This window comes from Impatiens glandulifera, unplaced genomic scaffold, assembly GCF_907164915.1.
Source record: "Impatiens glandulifera unplaced genomic scaffold, dImpGla2.1, whole genome shotgun sequence".
Taxonomy (NCBI): Eukaryota; Viridiplantae; Streptophyta; class Magnoliopsida; order Ericales; family Balsaminaceae; genus Impatiens; species Impatiens glandulifera.
The window spans coordinates 1-12,463 of NW_025918831.1; the positions used below are offsets into that span (position 1 = coordinate 1).

At 41.0% G+C, this 12,463-nt stretch overlaps 1 non-coding gene across 1 annotated transcript; it reads left to right on the top strand.

Annotated features, from left to right (window-relative positions):
* Window positions 1–11,832: 11,832 nt before the first annotated feature.
* LOC124917144 lies at window positions 11,833–11,936 on the top strand. Its single transcript, XR_007097063.1, has one exon. It is a non-coding gene; the product is annotated as a small nucleolar RNA Z107/R87 (small nucleolar RNA).
* Window positions 11,937–12,463: the final 527 nt, after the last annotated feature.

Below are 12,463 nucleotides of genomic sequence, written 5' to 3' on the forward strand. Positions count from 1 at the left end.
GGAACAAAGCCAGGCTCGTGGCTCAAGGCTATAAGCAGGAAGAAGGCATTGATTTTGAAGAATCATTCGCCCCTGTAGCTAGACTTGAGGCCATTAGAATATTTTTAGCATATGCAGCTTTCAAAAAGTTTAAAGTTTATCAAATGGATGTTAAAAGCGCTTTTCTAAACGGTAAAGTAAATGAAGAGGTGTATGTTAATCAACCTCCAGGTTTCAAAAATCCAGAACATGAAAATCACGTTTACCGGCTGAATAAAGCCCTTTACGGTTTGAAACAAGCTCCAAGAGCTTGGTATGATACTTTGACTCAATTTCTATTTGATCACAAATTTACAATAGGTTCAGTAGACAAAACCTTATTTAAATTTGAAAGAAAGGAGCAAATTTTACTTGTTCAGATTTATGTTGATGATATCATATTCGGGTCAACCGATCCAAAGTTATGCGACAAATTTTCGAAAATGATGACTGATAGATTTCAAATGAGTATGATGGGGGAAATGAGTTTCTTTCTAGGACTTCAGGTTAAGCAGATGGAAGCCGGAATCTTTATTAGCCAACCGAAGTATACAGCCGAACTGCTGAAGAGATTTGGAATGGATACATGTGCCGAAGCGGCTACGCCAATGAGTCCTTCCGTGAAGCTGGACAAAGATGAAGATGGTCAAGCCGTTGACATCACCGCGTATAGAGGAATGATCGGATCGCTGTTGTATCTCACAGCTAGCCGACCTGATATCTTGTTTGCGGTTGGAGTATGCGGGAGGTTCCAAGCAAATCCAAAGCAATCTCATTACACTGCGGCTAAAAGAATCTTGAAATATCTGAAGGGAACTCAAGAAGTGGGACTCTGGTATCCAAAAGACTCGAGTTTCAATCTAATAAGCTACTCCGATGCCGATTACGCGGGATGCAAAATCGACAGAAAGAGTACAAGTGGAAAATGTCAGTTTCTGGGTGACCGGCTAGTTACCTGGAGCAGCAAGAAACAAACGTCCGTTGCAACGTCAACCGCAGAGGCGGAGTACTTAGCGGCTGGAAGCTGCTGTGCACAACTCCTCTGGATCCAACAGCATCTCAGGGACTTCGGAATAGAAGCAAAAGAGTCTCCAATTTTCTGTGACAACACCAGCGCCATAGCGATAACATACAATCCAGTGTTGCACTCAAGAACAAAGCACATCGACATTCGACACCATTTCATCCGGGAGCATGTTCAGGAGAAACACATCCGGCTGGAATATGTGTCGACCGAGCAACAAGTAGCGGACATCTTCACAAAACCGCTACAGGAAGCTAAGTTTTCACATTTTCGAAATATTTTGGGTCTTACTAATTTAAATCAATTGATATAATCATGATGCATGCTTGTATACAAAACCGGGATATGTGTTCAGGGAGAAGCTAAAGCTTCTCAAGTCATATTTTAATAGGCTATTAACAAATCAAATATGCTAACCGGGAGGAAGTCTCCGGTTATACCCGACTACTTCAAAAATTCAAATCAAATGTATGTTTACTATGCGGTTGAAATAACCAGGTTGAAGTGGATAAGATAATTCCAAAGTTGAACAATTGTTGATATCAATCAACTATTTTTCATAAACGGAAATATTCTACTAAAACCGGTCATGGAAAACCGCTTAGTACATATGCATCTTTGGTATGATGAAATGAATTTTTCCGGTTAACCTGAGATGAATAACCGAGTTTTCGTGCATATCTTGAAAAATGAAGCCTGTGATAAATTAAAAACAAGTTTACCACAATCGAGATGACGACATGTGTCCATCATCAAGAGAGGAAGACTTACATCTTGTCAATAGATATTTTTCATCATTGCTATCTTAGTAATTATTAGATTTACCTTGGAAATAACCATTAGTTACTTCAACAAGTTAAGTCTATTTAATAGCTGATGACATCATCAGGCATGCTTAACTTCATTAAAGACCAAGCCGAATCCCCGGGCTATATAAACCATGCTTAATCCTTGTCAAAACATCACAAGTCCAATATTTTTCAAGAATCATCCTTGAGATAAAATCATCTTTCTCTCTCAAAACAAACATGAACACCAACCCTTTAGCCAAAAAGATCTTACTGGCAGATTTTGAATCAATCTACCAGTATGAGGATCATGAGGTCAAGGAGATGTTCCTAGCAATCGAAAGGAGTGGGCTAAGAAGCTTCCTTGAGAACAGGTTCATCATCGACTACCTTGTAGTCGAAGAACTGTTCGAAACCGTGAAAGAAGTGCATCGAGAAATACTCGTTGCACAGGTTTACGGTCAAAAATTCCTTTTCAGCGAGACGGATTTCGCTGTCTACTGCGGTTTACCCAATGAAGGGGTAACCGACCTAACCTATTCTTCGGTGACAATGGAAGAGATGTGTCGCCGGTTCTCTGGATCTAACATCCCGGTTAAGCCCTGGGGTGCTAAGAGTCAACTTTCTCACAAGTACCAGATTCTCTGCGAGATTCTGGGAAAATCTGTTTTATGCAGAGAGAAAAGTTACTACTACACTCAAAGGGTCTTCGAGATGATGATCGCTGTAACAGTTGGGACACCGGTTAACTGGTCCTGGATCATCTTCAGCAACCTGAAGAAGATGATTCTCTCCAACAAAACCGGCTATGCTCCTCAGCTGAGCGGTTTCTGCGCAAGTCTGGAGATCCACGCCGGAGCCTTCGTCACTCTGCACCCAAGGCACGTGCTCACCAAAGAATGAGTACAAGAGATGATCGACCGGTGGGAAGCGATCAAGGCTAGAAAAATTCAAGCGGCTGAGGCTTCAACCGCTCAAACAGCTGAATCGTCAAATGTCTAAATCTGTCTTTCCTCTTTTCTTTCTTTTTCCTTACAAAACCGGTACTTTTGATGTACTACCGGTTTTGTACTTCAATTAATGAAATAGATTTCTCTTCCTTCCAAATCAAAATCTACAACATTCAATGCGTCGTATCAAAAATATATCATTCTATTCTTGGAAACATAAATTCTCATTATCATAAAGCATGCCTGAATTGATTTGACAAGACATGCCTTTATTCTCTTGGAAAATCACAAAATCATTAATAACTAAGCATAAACGGCTACATTTTCAAATCCTTGCATTAAATGCTCTCACTCATTCCAGGCTATAAAAAGGGGTTCAACTTCCATTTTTTCAAATCACGTCTTCAAGCCTTCCTCTCTCCAAAACTCAAAAGCTCAAGAACTCCCTTAAACTTCCTTCACCACTCATCACCATGTCTGCTGAGTTGAGAAACACTCTTATTATCGATTTTGAGGATATTAAGGAAAGTGCTTACTATGAATGCATTTTTCAGCATGTCATAGACTCTGGTTTGAAAGGTTTTCTCAAGGGTTCGGACACCATCCTCGAAGAGGAGGTGTATGAATTCTTTAATAACGGTCATATTTTGGATGATGACAGCATTCGCACCATCATCAACGGCCAATTCCTCCAGTTTACTGAGGAAGAATTCGCCACTTTCTTTCACCTTCCGACCGAAGGTTTTTCTGACTTCCCTACGCCATTCCTGCCGGTTAAGGAAGACTTCTTTCACATCTTCTCCTCCTCCAACGCTCCAATTAAGGACTTTGGGAAGAAAGAAGATCTCGCTCCTCACTACCAAGTCCTGCATGACTTGGTTCACAGGTCTATCATAGGCCGAATGCCCAACCAGAACTATTGACGGGAAGCATTCGACATTATGATAGCAATCATTCGCAACTCCGACATCAACTGGGCCTCTTATCTCTTCAATAAGCTGAAGCAGCTTATGACCGGTAAAAGGGGTAGGATCAGCTACGCTCCTCAGATTACCCGGTTTCTGATGTCCAAGCGTCGCAACCTTGGAACCGGTGTTCCAGTTGGACCGTCCAACACCTTCACCATGATCATGATGCACAGGTGGATTTCAAGGATTGAGAGACGATCACCTGAAAACACCCTTGAAAATTGGTATGAAAGGATGGTGGAAGGAGACTAGTTCACCAAAGATTAAAATCCCTCTTTCTCCTTACTTTTACTTTCCGGTTTCTGGTCATTTTGTTGTACGACCAGAACCGCTAATATGTTAATCTTTTCTCTTCCATTAATGAAATATTTCAATTCTTAAAGAGTCTCCGGTTTTCTCATTCAACATATTTCTTTCCGGTTCTCAAATTAAAAATTAAAAGTTAACCTAACAGCTTCCGGTTAACAAGATGTAAACAGAAACCGGAATTTCAAGCAAAAATGAAAAATTTGAAAAATCTTAACCGCCCATGGTTTTACCTCTCAAAATTTACCGCCCATCGAATTTCCGCTTTTACCGCCGAAAGTTACGGCAGTAACTTTTGGAGGGAAAATTGGCGCCAAAAACACCAAGTTGACGGTTCATCTTCAAAACTGCTTGGAACCGCCATCTATATAAACTCAAATCAGTCCATTCAACACATGCGCTTTCTCTCTCTAAAAATTTCCAGAACTCCAAAGATCTCCTCTCTCCGATCATCATCAATCTTCATCCTTTTCTTTCAAAACCACAATGGATCTAGGCAAAGCCCCTTTCCAATGGATGTTGTAGGTAGACTTTGCAGACATTGACGAGCACGCTGACGACAAGAACAAGGCTGTTCTTCAACTTCTTCGAGAATCTGGGTTGGAGAAGTTTCTCTCTGGTCCATTCACCATCTACCCGGCGGCGGTGACGGAGTTCTTAACGACGGCAACACTGTTGAAGAAAAAGATCTCTGCTACTGTTAACGGGAAAACCGTTCTTATAACTGAAGAAATATTTGCGGAAGCCCTCGGTCTGCCCAACACAGGCTCAGATCTAAAATTCGACTTAACCGACGCAGAATCAAATGCTGCCCGGTTGGTTGTATCTTTATCAGGTCAGGATCTGGTGCTCCACAACAGCCGGAAAATCAAGCTGAAACCGGAATACAAATGGTTGGTGACCATCATCTCCAAATCGCTCCAAGGAAAGGGAGGTAACTTTGATAATCTCACAAAGTTTAAGCTCAGAATGCTGTTGGCCATTGTCCGCAACGATAAGGTGGACTGGGGATACGTGTTATACGAAGAGTTCTGTCAAATGGTGATCAAGAAAGACGGCCGGGTGCAGGCCTATGCTATGCAAATTGTTAAAATTCTTGAGTTCCTTAATGTGGAACTAGGTGAAGGCGTACCGCTTCCGATCTCCAACATTCTTGACTCTGAGTCAGTGGCAGAAAAACCGGAGAAGTCGATCAAGCCTAAAACCTCAAAGACAAAGTCATCTAAGGGAGCCAGCTCATCGGTTCCAGTTGAAGAAGAAACAAGACAAAGGAAACCGTCAAGAAAAGCGGTTGAGGCAGAAGCTCCACCAGAACCGAAGAGGAGGAAGAAAGTATCCGCGAAGAAGAGTGCAAAGAAACCGGCCGACTCCGAGAAAACGCTCTCCTCGGACAATCCACCGGAAAGAACCGCAGATGTCTTCCAGCCCATCCCAATCAACACCGTTGTCCCAACTCCCATCCCATCCGATTCTCCAAAGCAAACCGAATCTTCGGGGAGCAAGGAGAACAAATCAAACTCTAAGGAGGAAGCCGAGGGGAATATTCACTCTGCAACCTCCAAGTCTCCAAGCAAGCAGGCCGAAGAGGTATTAGCCGATGTGGGCTTGAATACTTCAGAAGCCATTCAGAATGTGGTCCAGGAGATCACAAGAGAAACCGAAGAAGACGACGCTTCTAGTCGTCGGAAGCCAGATAATCAGGTTGAAATACTTGATCAAACAGAAATCCAACCGGTCGATGAGACGACCAAATCAACAGAAACCGCACCTCCGGCTCAGGAGGGAAACATTGAAGAACGGGAACCTTCCGGTTCCGCAGGAGACAAGATAGCTCCAGAAGGTCCCTCTCGAGTAGACAAAGGCAAAGGCATTCTTCTTGAAGAAACACCTGAAACCGGAACGGGCACATTGCAGATCGATGCTCAGAATGAAGCCACAACCGGAGAAGAATATCCATACACCTTAGAGCAAGAAAATGAGCTTTTTGATGAATTCATTCAAGATATGAACAAAGGTGCAAGTGACGCACTAGCTCCATACCTCCGGTGGGTGAAGCTCCGATGCGAGACCAAATTATCCGACATGCTTCCAGGTTTTAGTGGAAACAAGCAGTGGGACGCACTTGTCAAGCTAGAAGAGATGGCACTTGAGCTGGCCAACACCAATCTTATCCAACCGGCGTTTTCCAAAGCTCCGGTTATCCTTGAAAATGTTCGGTTGCAGGCAGTTGAGAATGCTTTTCAAGAAATCCAAGGAAAGACCCTAGAACCGATTGAAATGAAGATGGCAGACGATTCCTTGGGGTACAAGAAAAACTTGTGGAGAGCTTCAACCGTCTTGATAAGAAATGGTGGGATACTTGCCAACGTCAATTCAACAATCCCGAACTATTTCAAAGTAAGCCTTTCTTTATCAGTGGTGAAACATCCGGCACTTCTGAAAACCGGGAACAAGAAGCCTCCCAACCGGCTAAAGCTCTGGACATCGATCAAATCAAGCAAGCAGTGGTGGAAACAGCTGATTCGTGCCTTGGGAACTTTAAAGTAGTAACCGAAGAAAGAATCTCAGCGGCTGAAGATAAAATGGTAAACTCTCTACAAACCATGATGGACACAACTATGCAATCAACAGTTCAAGCCATGATTTCCGAGTCTGTCAAAGCTGCAACCGCTCCTCTCTTGGACATGCTGCAAGCAATGGCAATCCAGATCGGTGAAATGTCCAAGGTTCAAGTCGGCTCAACCCAAACACAAATCGAAAAGGATGCTGAAACCGCACGGAAATTACAAGAAGAAGAGATTGAAAGAGAACGGCTACAGAAGGAACTTGAAGATAAGGATCATGAGCTTGCCCAACAATGCAATGAAGAGGAGCAGGCAAACGTTCAGGAACCGGCACAGGGTCAATCGTCCCACTCCATGAGTACAAGGAACAAGAACAAGAAGAAACAGAGTGCCATTAAAAACGTGATGAAGCGGGCAGAACTGAAGACAACCGAACCGGTTGCGTTGAATGCGGAACCGCTGGATGAGGAAGAAGAAGAAGATCCGGAAGAACTCAACAGACGGAGAAGAAGGACAACCGGAGAATCCACCGCAACTCCAAGCTGCAGACCTCTGACTGTTCCACCTCGTCCACCGCCAAAACCAATTTGCGCCAACTTCAACCTTAAGAAAAAGGTCCCCGGTCATTCAAGTGTGTGGGCCGGTGTGGTGATAGATGCTGACAGACGTGCTAGAGAGCACAGAGCACGAATAGAAGAAGCAAGAAGACGTCTGGACAAAGAGCTGGAAAAGGAGCAAGACAAGGGGGGATCATCCAAGCCTTAAAACTCTATTTCCATAATTATTTTGAACAACTATGTTTTTACTGTGTTTCAGAACTCGGTTACTTTGATATTTGTTTATTTTTCAAACATACTTTCTATGTTTCTCAAACATACAATCTCACCTATTTCTCATGTTTTTCAAAACATACACTTATCAAAAATCAAACTCATGTTTTTTTTTAAATACGTTTCTCTCAAAATAAAATTCTTAAAACCGGCCACACATTACAATTTTTGAATATTTATTCTAATTAATCAAAAAGGGAGAAATTGATAGAAAAATTAAGTAAGTTAATTTTCTTAAAACCGGCCACACATTACAATTTTTGAATATTTATTCTAAATAATCAAAAAGGGAGAAATTGATAGAAAAATTAAGTAAGTTAATTTTCTTAAAACCGGCCACACATTACAATTTTTGAATATTTATTCTAAATAATCAAAAAGGGAGAAATTGATAGAAAAATTAAGTAGATTAATTTTGAACCGGCCAGACAAACTAAACAGAAGTTAAATTTCATGTGCAGGTACTGAACAAACCGGAACCGGAAATCTTGCATCAATAACCGGTTGCTACCACTTCAAAGAAACCGGCTTCAAGTGATCAAGATAAATGATCACAGGAACCGGCTTCACTTTCTCAAGCAACCGGTTAGCCAAGACAGAAGATTTCACACCAACCGGATCATAATGCACAGAAACCGGAAAGTACAGATCAAAAGTCAGAAGATTCAAATCTCAAGAGTGACGTACTATGACGGAAGAAACGTGTCTTGAAAGAATAAAAGAAGATCGGATCCGATCAGAAGCATGGGAGGAAGGCAATGATGCCTTGGTGATCCGATGCTGACGACCGGAAGCGGATGTTCAACACGTGTATCAATCTGAAAACCGGTTATGTCATCATCTGCTCAGAGTCACCTGCATGAATGCCAGGTGTTGAGGAAGTTGAAACGTGCAAGCAACCCTTCTGCAAATAGGCGTGCTAATGATCAACCAATCCGCAAGAGAGAGAAGAAAGTAACCGTTGGATACTTTCGACTATAAAAGGAAGATCAATCGTCTTCATTTAATGCGATTTGAATGCAAGCAGCAAGTTGTGAATACGAGTAGTTGAAAGTTATAAAGCATTCAATTCTAGAGAGATAAAGTCTTGTAGTCTATAACCGGTATAGTCAAACCGGAAATCTTTGTGTGTGATTATTGTGTTGTGTTGTATTACATCAAAGTGTGAGTTTGGTGTAACCGGCGAGTAGCGAAGTTGGGCTCGACCGGAAGTGTCGTTGTAACTCTAAAGAGTTAGTGGAGATCCTTCTCATAACCTGAGAAGAAGGGGTGACGTAGGAGGGTTTGCTCCGAACATCCATAAACAAATTCCTTGCCTCGTGTTCTTTCTCTTGCTTTCATTTCCTCTTTCTAAACTTAAACCGCAAACTAATCGCTCTTCTAAAACCGGTCATTCACCTCCATTAAATCAATCCCTTCTTAAATCTCATCTAAAGTCGCAAAGGTTGCTTCAACCTGAAACAGACATTTCCGCCCTTGAACCCGGTTCAAGAGTCTGTGACAGGCTGTGCAGTGCTGAGAAAGGTTTTAGTCTCTAACCGGACTATCACCAAGTTGTGTGTTGTGTAAGAGGTCACCCTTATCGAAACCGGAAGAACACCCCTGGTCCTCCAAGGGCGTCCCCGATCCTAACAAAATCTCACGCGCGACTCAAAATCGTTGTGTCATTTACCGAAAGCTATTGTTGTGTTGTGTTATTGTATTACATCAAGAGTGAGTTGGTGTAACCGGCGAGTAGCGAGTTAGGCTCGACCGGCTGTGTAACTACTGTAACTTTGAAAGTTAGTGGAGATCTTTCTCATAACCTGAGAAGAAGGGGTGACGTAGGAGGGTTTGCTACGAACATCCATAAAAAATCTTGTCTCGTGTTATTTCCATTATTTCCTGCTTACTCACTTAACCTAACCACAAACCAAAACAATCTTACTCCTTAAATCAAAAACCGGTTCATACACTCCATCTAACCGACTCCTTGTTAATCTCATCAAAACTAAGTCGTATATGTTGCTTCAGACTGAAACAAACATTTCCGCCCTTGAACTCGGTTCAAGAGTCTGTGACAGTTTGCGAAGTGCTGAGAACGGTTATAGTCTCTAACCGGACTATCACTAAAGTCTGTTGTGTTGTTGTAAGCGGCCTCCCTTCCTAAAACCGGAAACACCCCGGTCCTCCAAGGACGTCCCCGATCCTAACAGTGTCACTTTTTGATGCCAGAAATATGACCCATGTATATCTAGAATAATCATCAATAACAACCATAGTGTAATGCATACCGTCTAAGCTGGTTACCCTAATCGGTCTAAATAGATCCATGTGAAGAAGTTCCAGACATCGGTTAGACTGAATATTTCCTTTGCTCTTAAAGGTTGATTTAATTTTTTTACCCATTTGGCATGCTGAACACACTTTTTCTTTATTAAATCTTATGTCAGAAATTCCTTCAACTAACTTCATAGTGTGGATATATTTTATATTTTTGAAGTTTAGATGGTTTAATCTTTTATGCCACAGCCAGGTTTGATCATTTGTAGCTACCATACAAACCGGATATTCAATTTCATTCTTCCAGTCTACCTTGTAGATATTTTCTAGCCTATTTCCGGTTAGTAATGTGTTACCCTGAGAATTTTTAACTAAGCATGCATGTCTATGAAATTCTACAGTATATCCAGCGTCACACATTTGACTAATACTTAGTAGATTGAAATGTAAATTTTCAACAAGAAGTACATTGTTAATCGTTAAATTACCATGGACAATCTTACCCTTGCCCACAGTTCTACCTCTTGAGTTGTCACCAAAAACTATCATTGAACTGGCTTCTACTTTGATGTCGGTCAGATGATTGCTATTTCCAGTCATATGTCTGGAGCAACCGTTGTCCAGATACCACTCAGAGTTTCCTAGCCGCTTCTTCATAACCTGTAAAATACACATATTTACAACTATTTGGTACCCACATTTACTTGGGTCCATGGTTGATTAGTCCCTTGATATCCATAATTCGATTATTCGCATAATTTTCCCAAAGATAGTTTTGATGGTTCTACATGCTCTAGGTTTTGTGTCTTTCTGTCCACTTATTGTTGCCTTGTGATGTTGAGGTGAGATTTGGTCGGTGAAGTATGGGTACCTATTATTTAGTTGAGTAGTTTTTCTTCTCTCAGGACGAGACCATTTGGCTGTGTCGGTTGGACCTACATATGTTATTTCCTTAGCTAGTTTTGAATCATGAGATGATTTAGTATTGGTTGAAGAGCTATTGACAAAGCTTATGATTGGAAGCTTGTCTTTGGTGAGATTCAATCCGTTGAAGGATTTGTGTTGGGTGGGTGTTTTACTATCATAACCGAGACCAAATTTACACTTATTAGGTCTTCGATAGCTTGTCATTTTACTAACTGCTTCACTAGATCTCTTCCATGCTTCCATTAAGTACTTAGTTCGTTCATCTTCTTCTTCGGTCAACTCTTGAACTGACTCCTTGAGTTGTTCATTCTTAGAGGATAATTCAGGTGTTGGATCGATTTCTATGATCTAATCAGATTGAACACTATCAGTTTTAAGGTTGGGCCGGGCTGGTGCTATGGGATCGGTTCCAAGGTTAAGCCGGGTTGGTACTATAGTTGATAGATATTTATACTCTACTACCATGGAATTTATTGCAGTAACTAGGCCAACTTTAGTAAATTCATCATAAGAAAAATCAAATACATGTTCTTCATTTGCCATGAGGCAAGAAATTTCATCATCGCTGTCACTGTGAGCCCATAGACTTCCTCCATCATCGACTATAATTGCTTTCTGAATTTCCTTTCCTTCACCGGTTTGTGGGTAGTTTCTTTGGTTCTGATCATCCGGTTTCCGGTCATCCCGTCTTGGCTTTCTGCATTCCCACCTGTAATGTCCCAAACCATCACAGTTATAACACCTAACATTAGATTTATCACCGTAGTTATAGTTGTAGTTGTTTGTTGGTTGGCTTTTCTTCATGAATCTTCAAAAATTCTTTGCAAGCATTTCCATTGCAACCTCAGAGAATTGTTCTGCGGATTTGATCGATATAACAGTCGCTGGTTCTATCGATGTGATTAGTGCCTTAGTAGCGGTTGACGTTGATGCTTCATTTTTTATCCTGGATCTCATTTCAAACTCATATGCCTTCAGATCCTCAAATACATCGTGTAACTTCATCTTGTCTAGACAGTTTAATTCTTTCATCACACTAGTAAAAAATTAGCAAATAGCTAGCAAACCTAGCGATTAGTGTTTAGAACAATCTCTACTACGGTTCTTAATGGCGATTGATCCTTTAACCAATCGCTAGTAGATTAAATAAAAGACCATATAACGGTTCTTAAGTATTCTTTTATAAATTTGATTAGATCGTGATGATGACCATATAAAATTCAAGCTCAATAGACCTGATTACAGGTTTCTCCTTTTGGAGAATTTTGTGTGTCGAATACCCTGCTGAACTGAACGATTTTATCTCTATATTCTAGGTTTTAATTCTTCCATCTTCTTGTGATGAGATGTATTTTCCTATGATGATACAAAGCTCCCTCTTCAGAATAGATTTGTGGAAAACTGTCAGCAGAATCTAACCTAATTATTAATTTGCCAGTACTAACTATATTCTGCAATTCATCACTTGGACTTAATCTGATACGATCGGCTTTATCGTTAGAGACGGGGGTCTGGCTAAGGATGAAGACTTATGAAAAACGGTTTGAAAGAAATCCTGTTAGGGATTTAATTCGCTTTCTATTCTACGCAAACTTGTGTAAACATTTGAAACAGATTCAATGCGGAATTGTTTATTTGGGTTTGAAGCACAAGATGAAATATGAAAAGATGACAGAAAATGAAGAACACAAAAGTTTGTTTATGGATGTTCGGAGAAACTCTCCTACGTCACCCCTTCTTCCAACCACAGGAAGGATTCACTATATGATGAGAATCAAATACAGTTTACACACACTTAGCTCAATATTGAACAGAACACTTTTTGT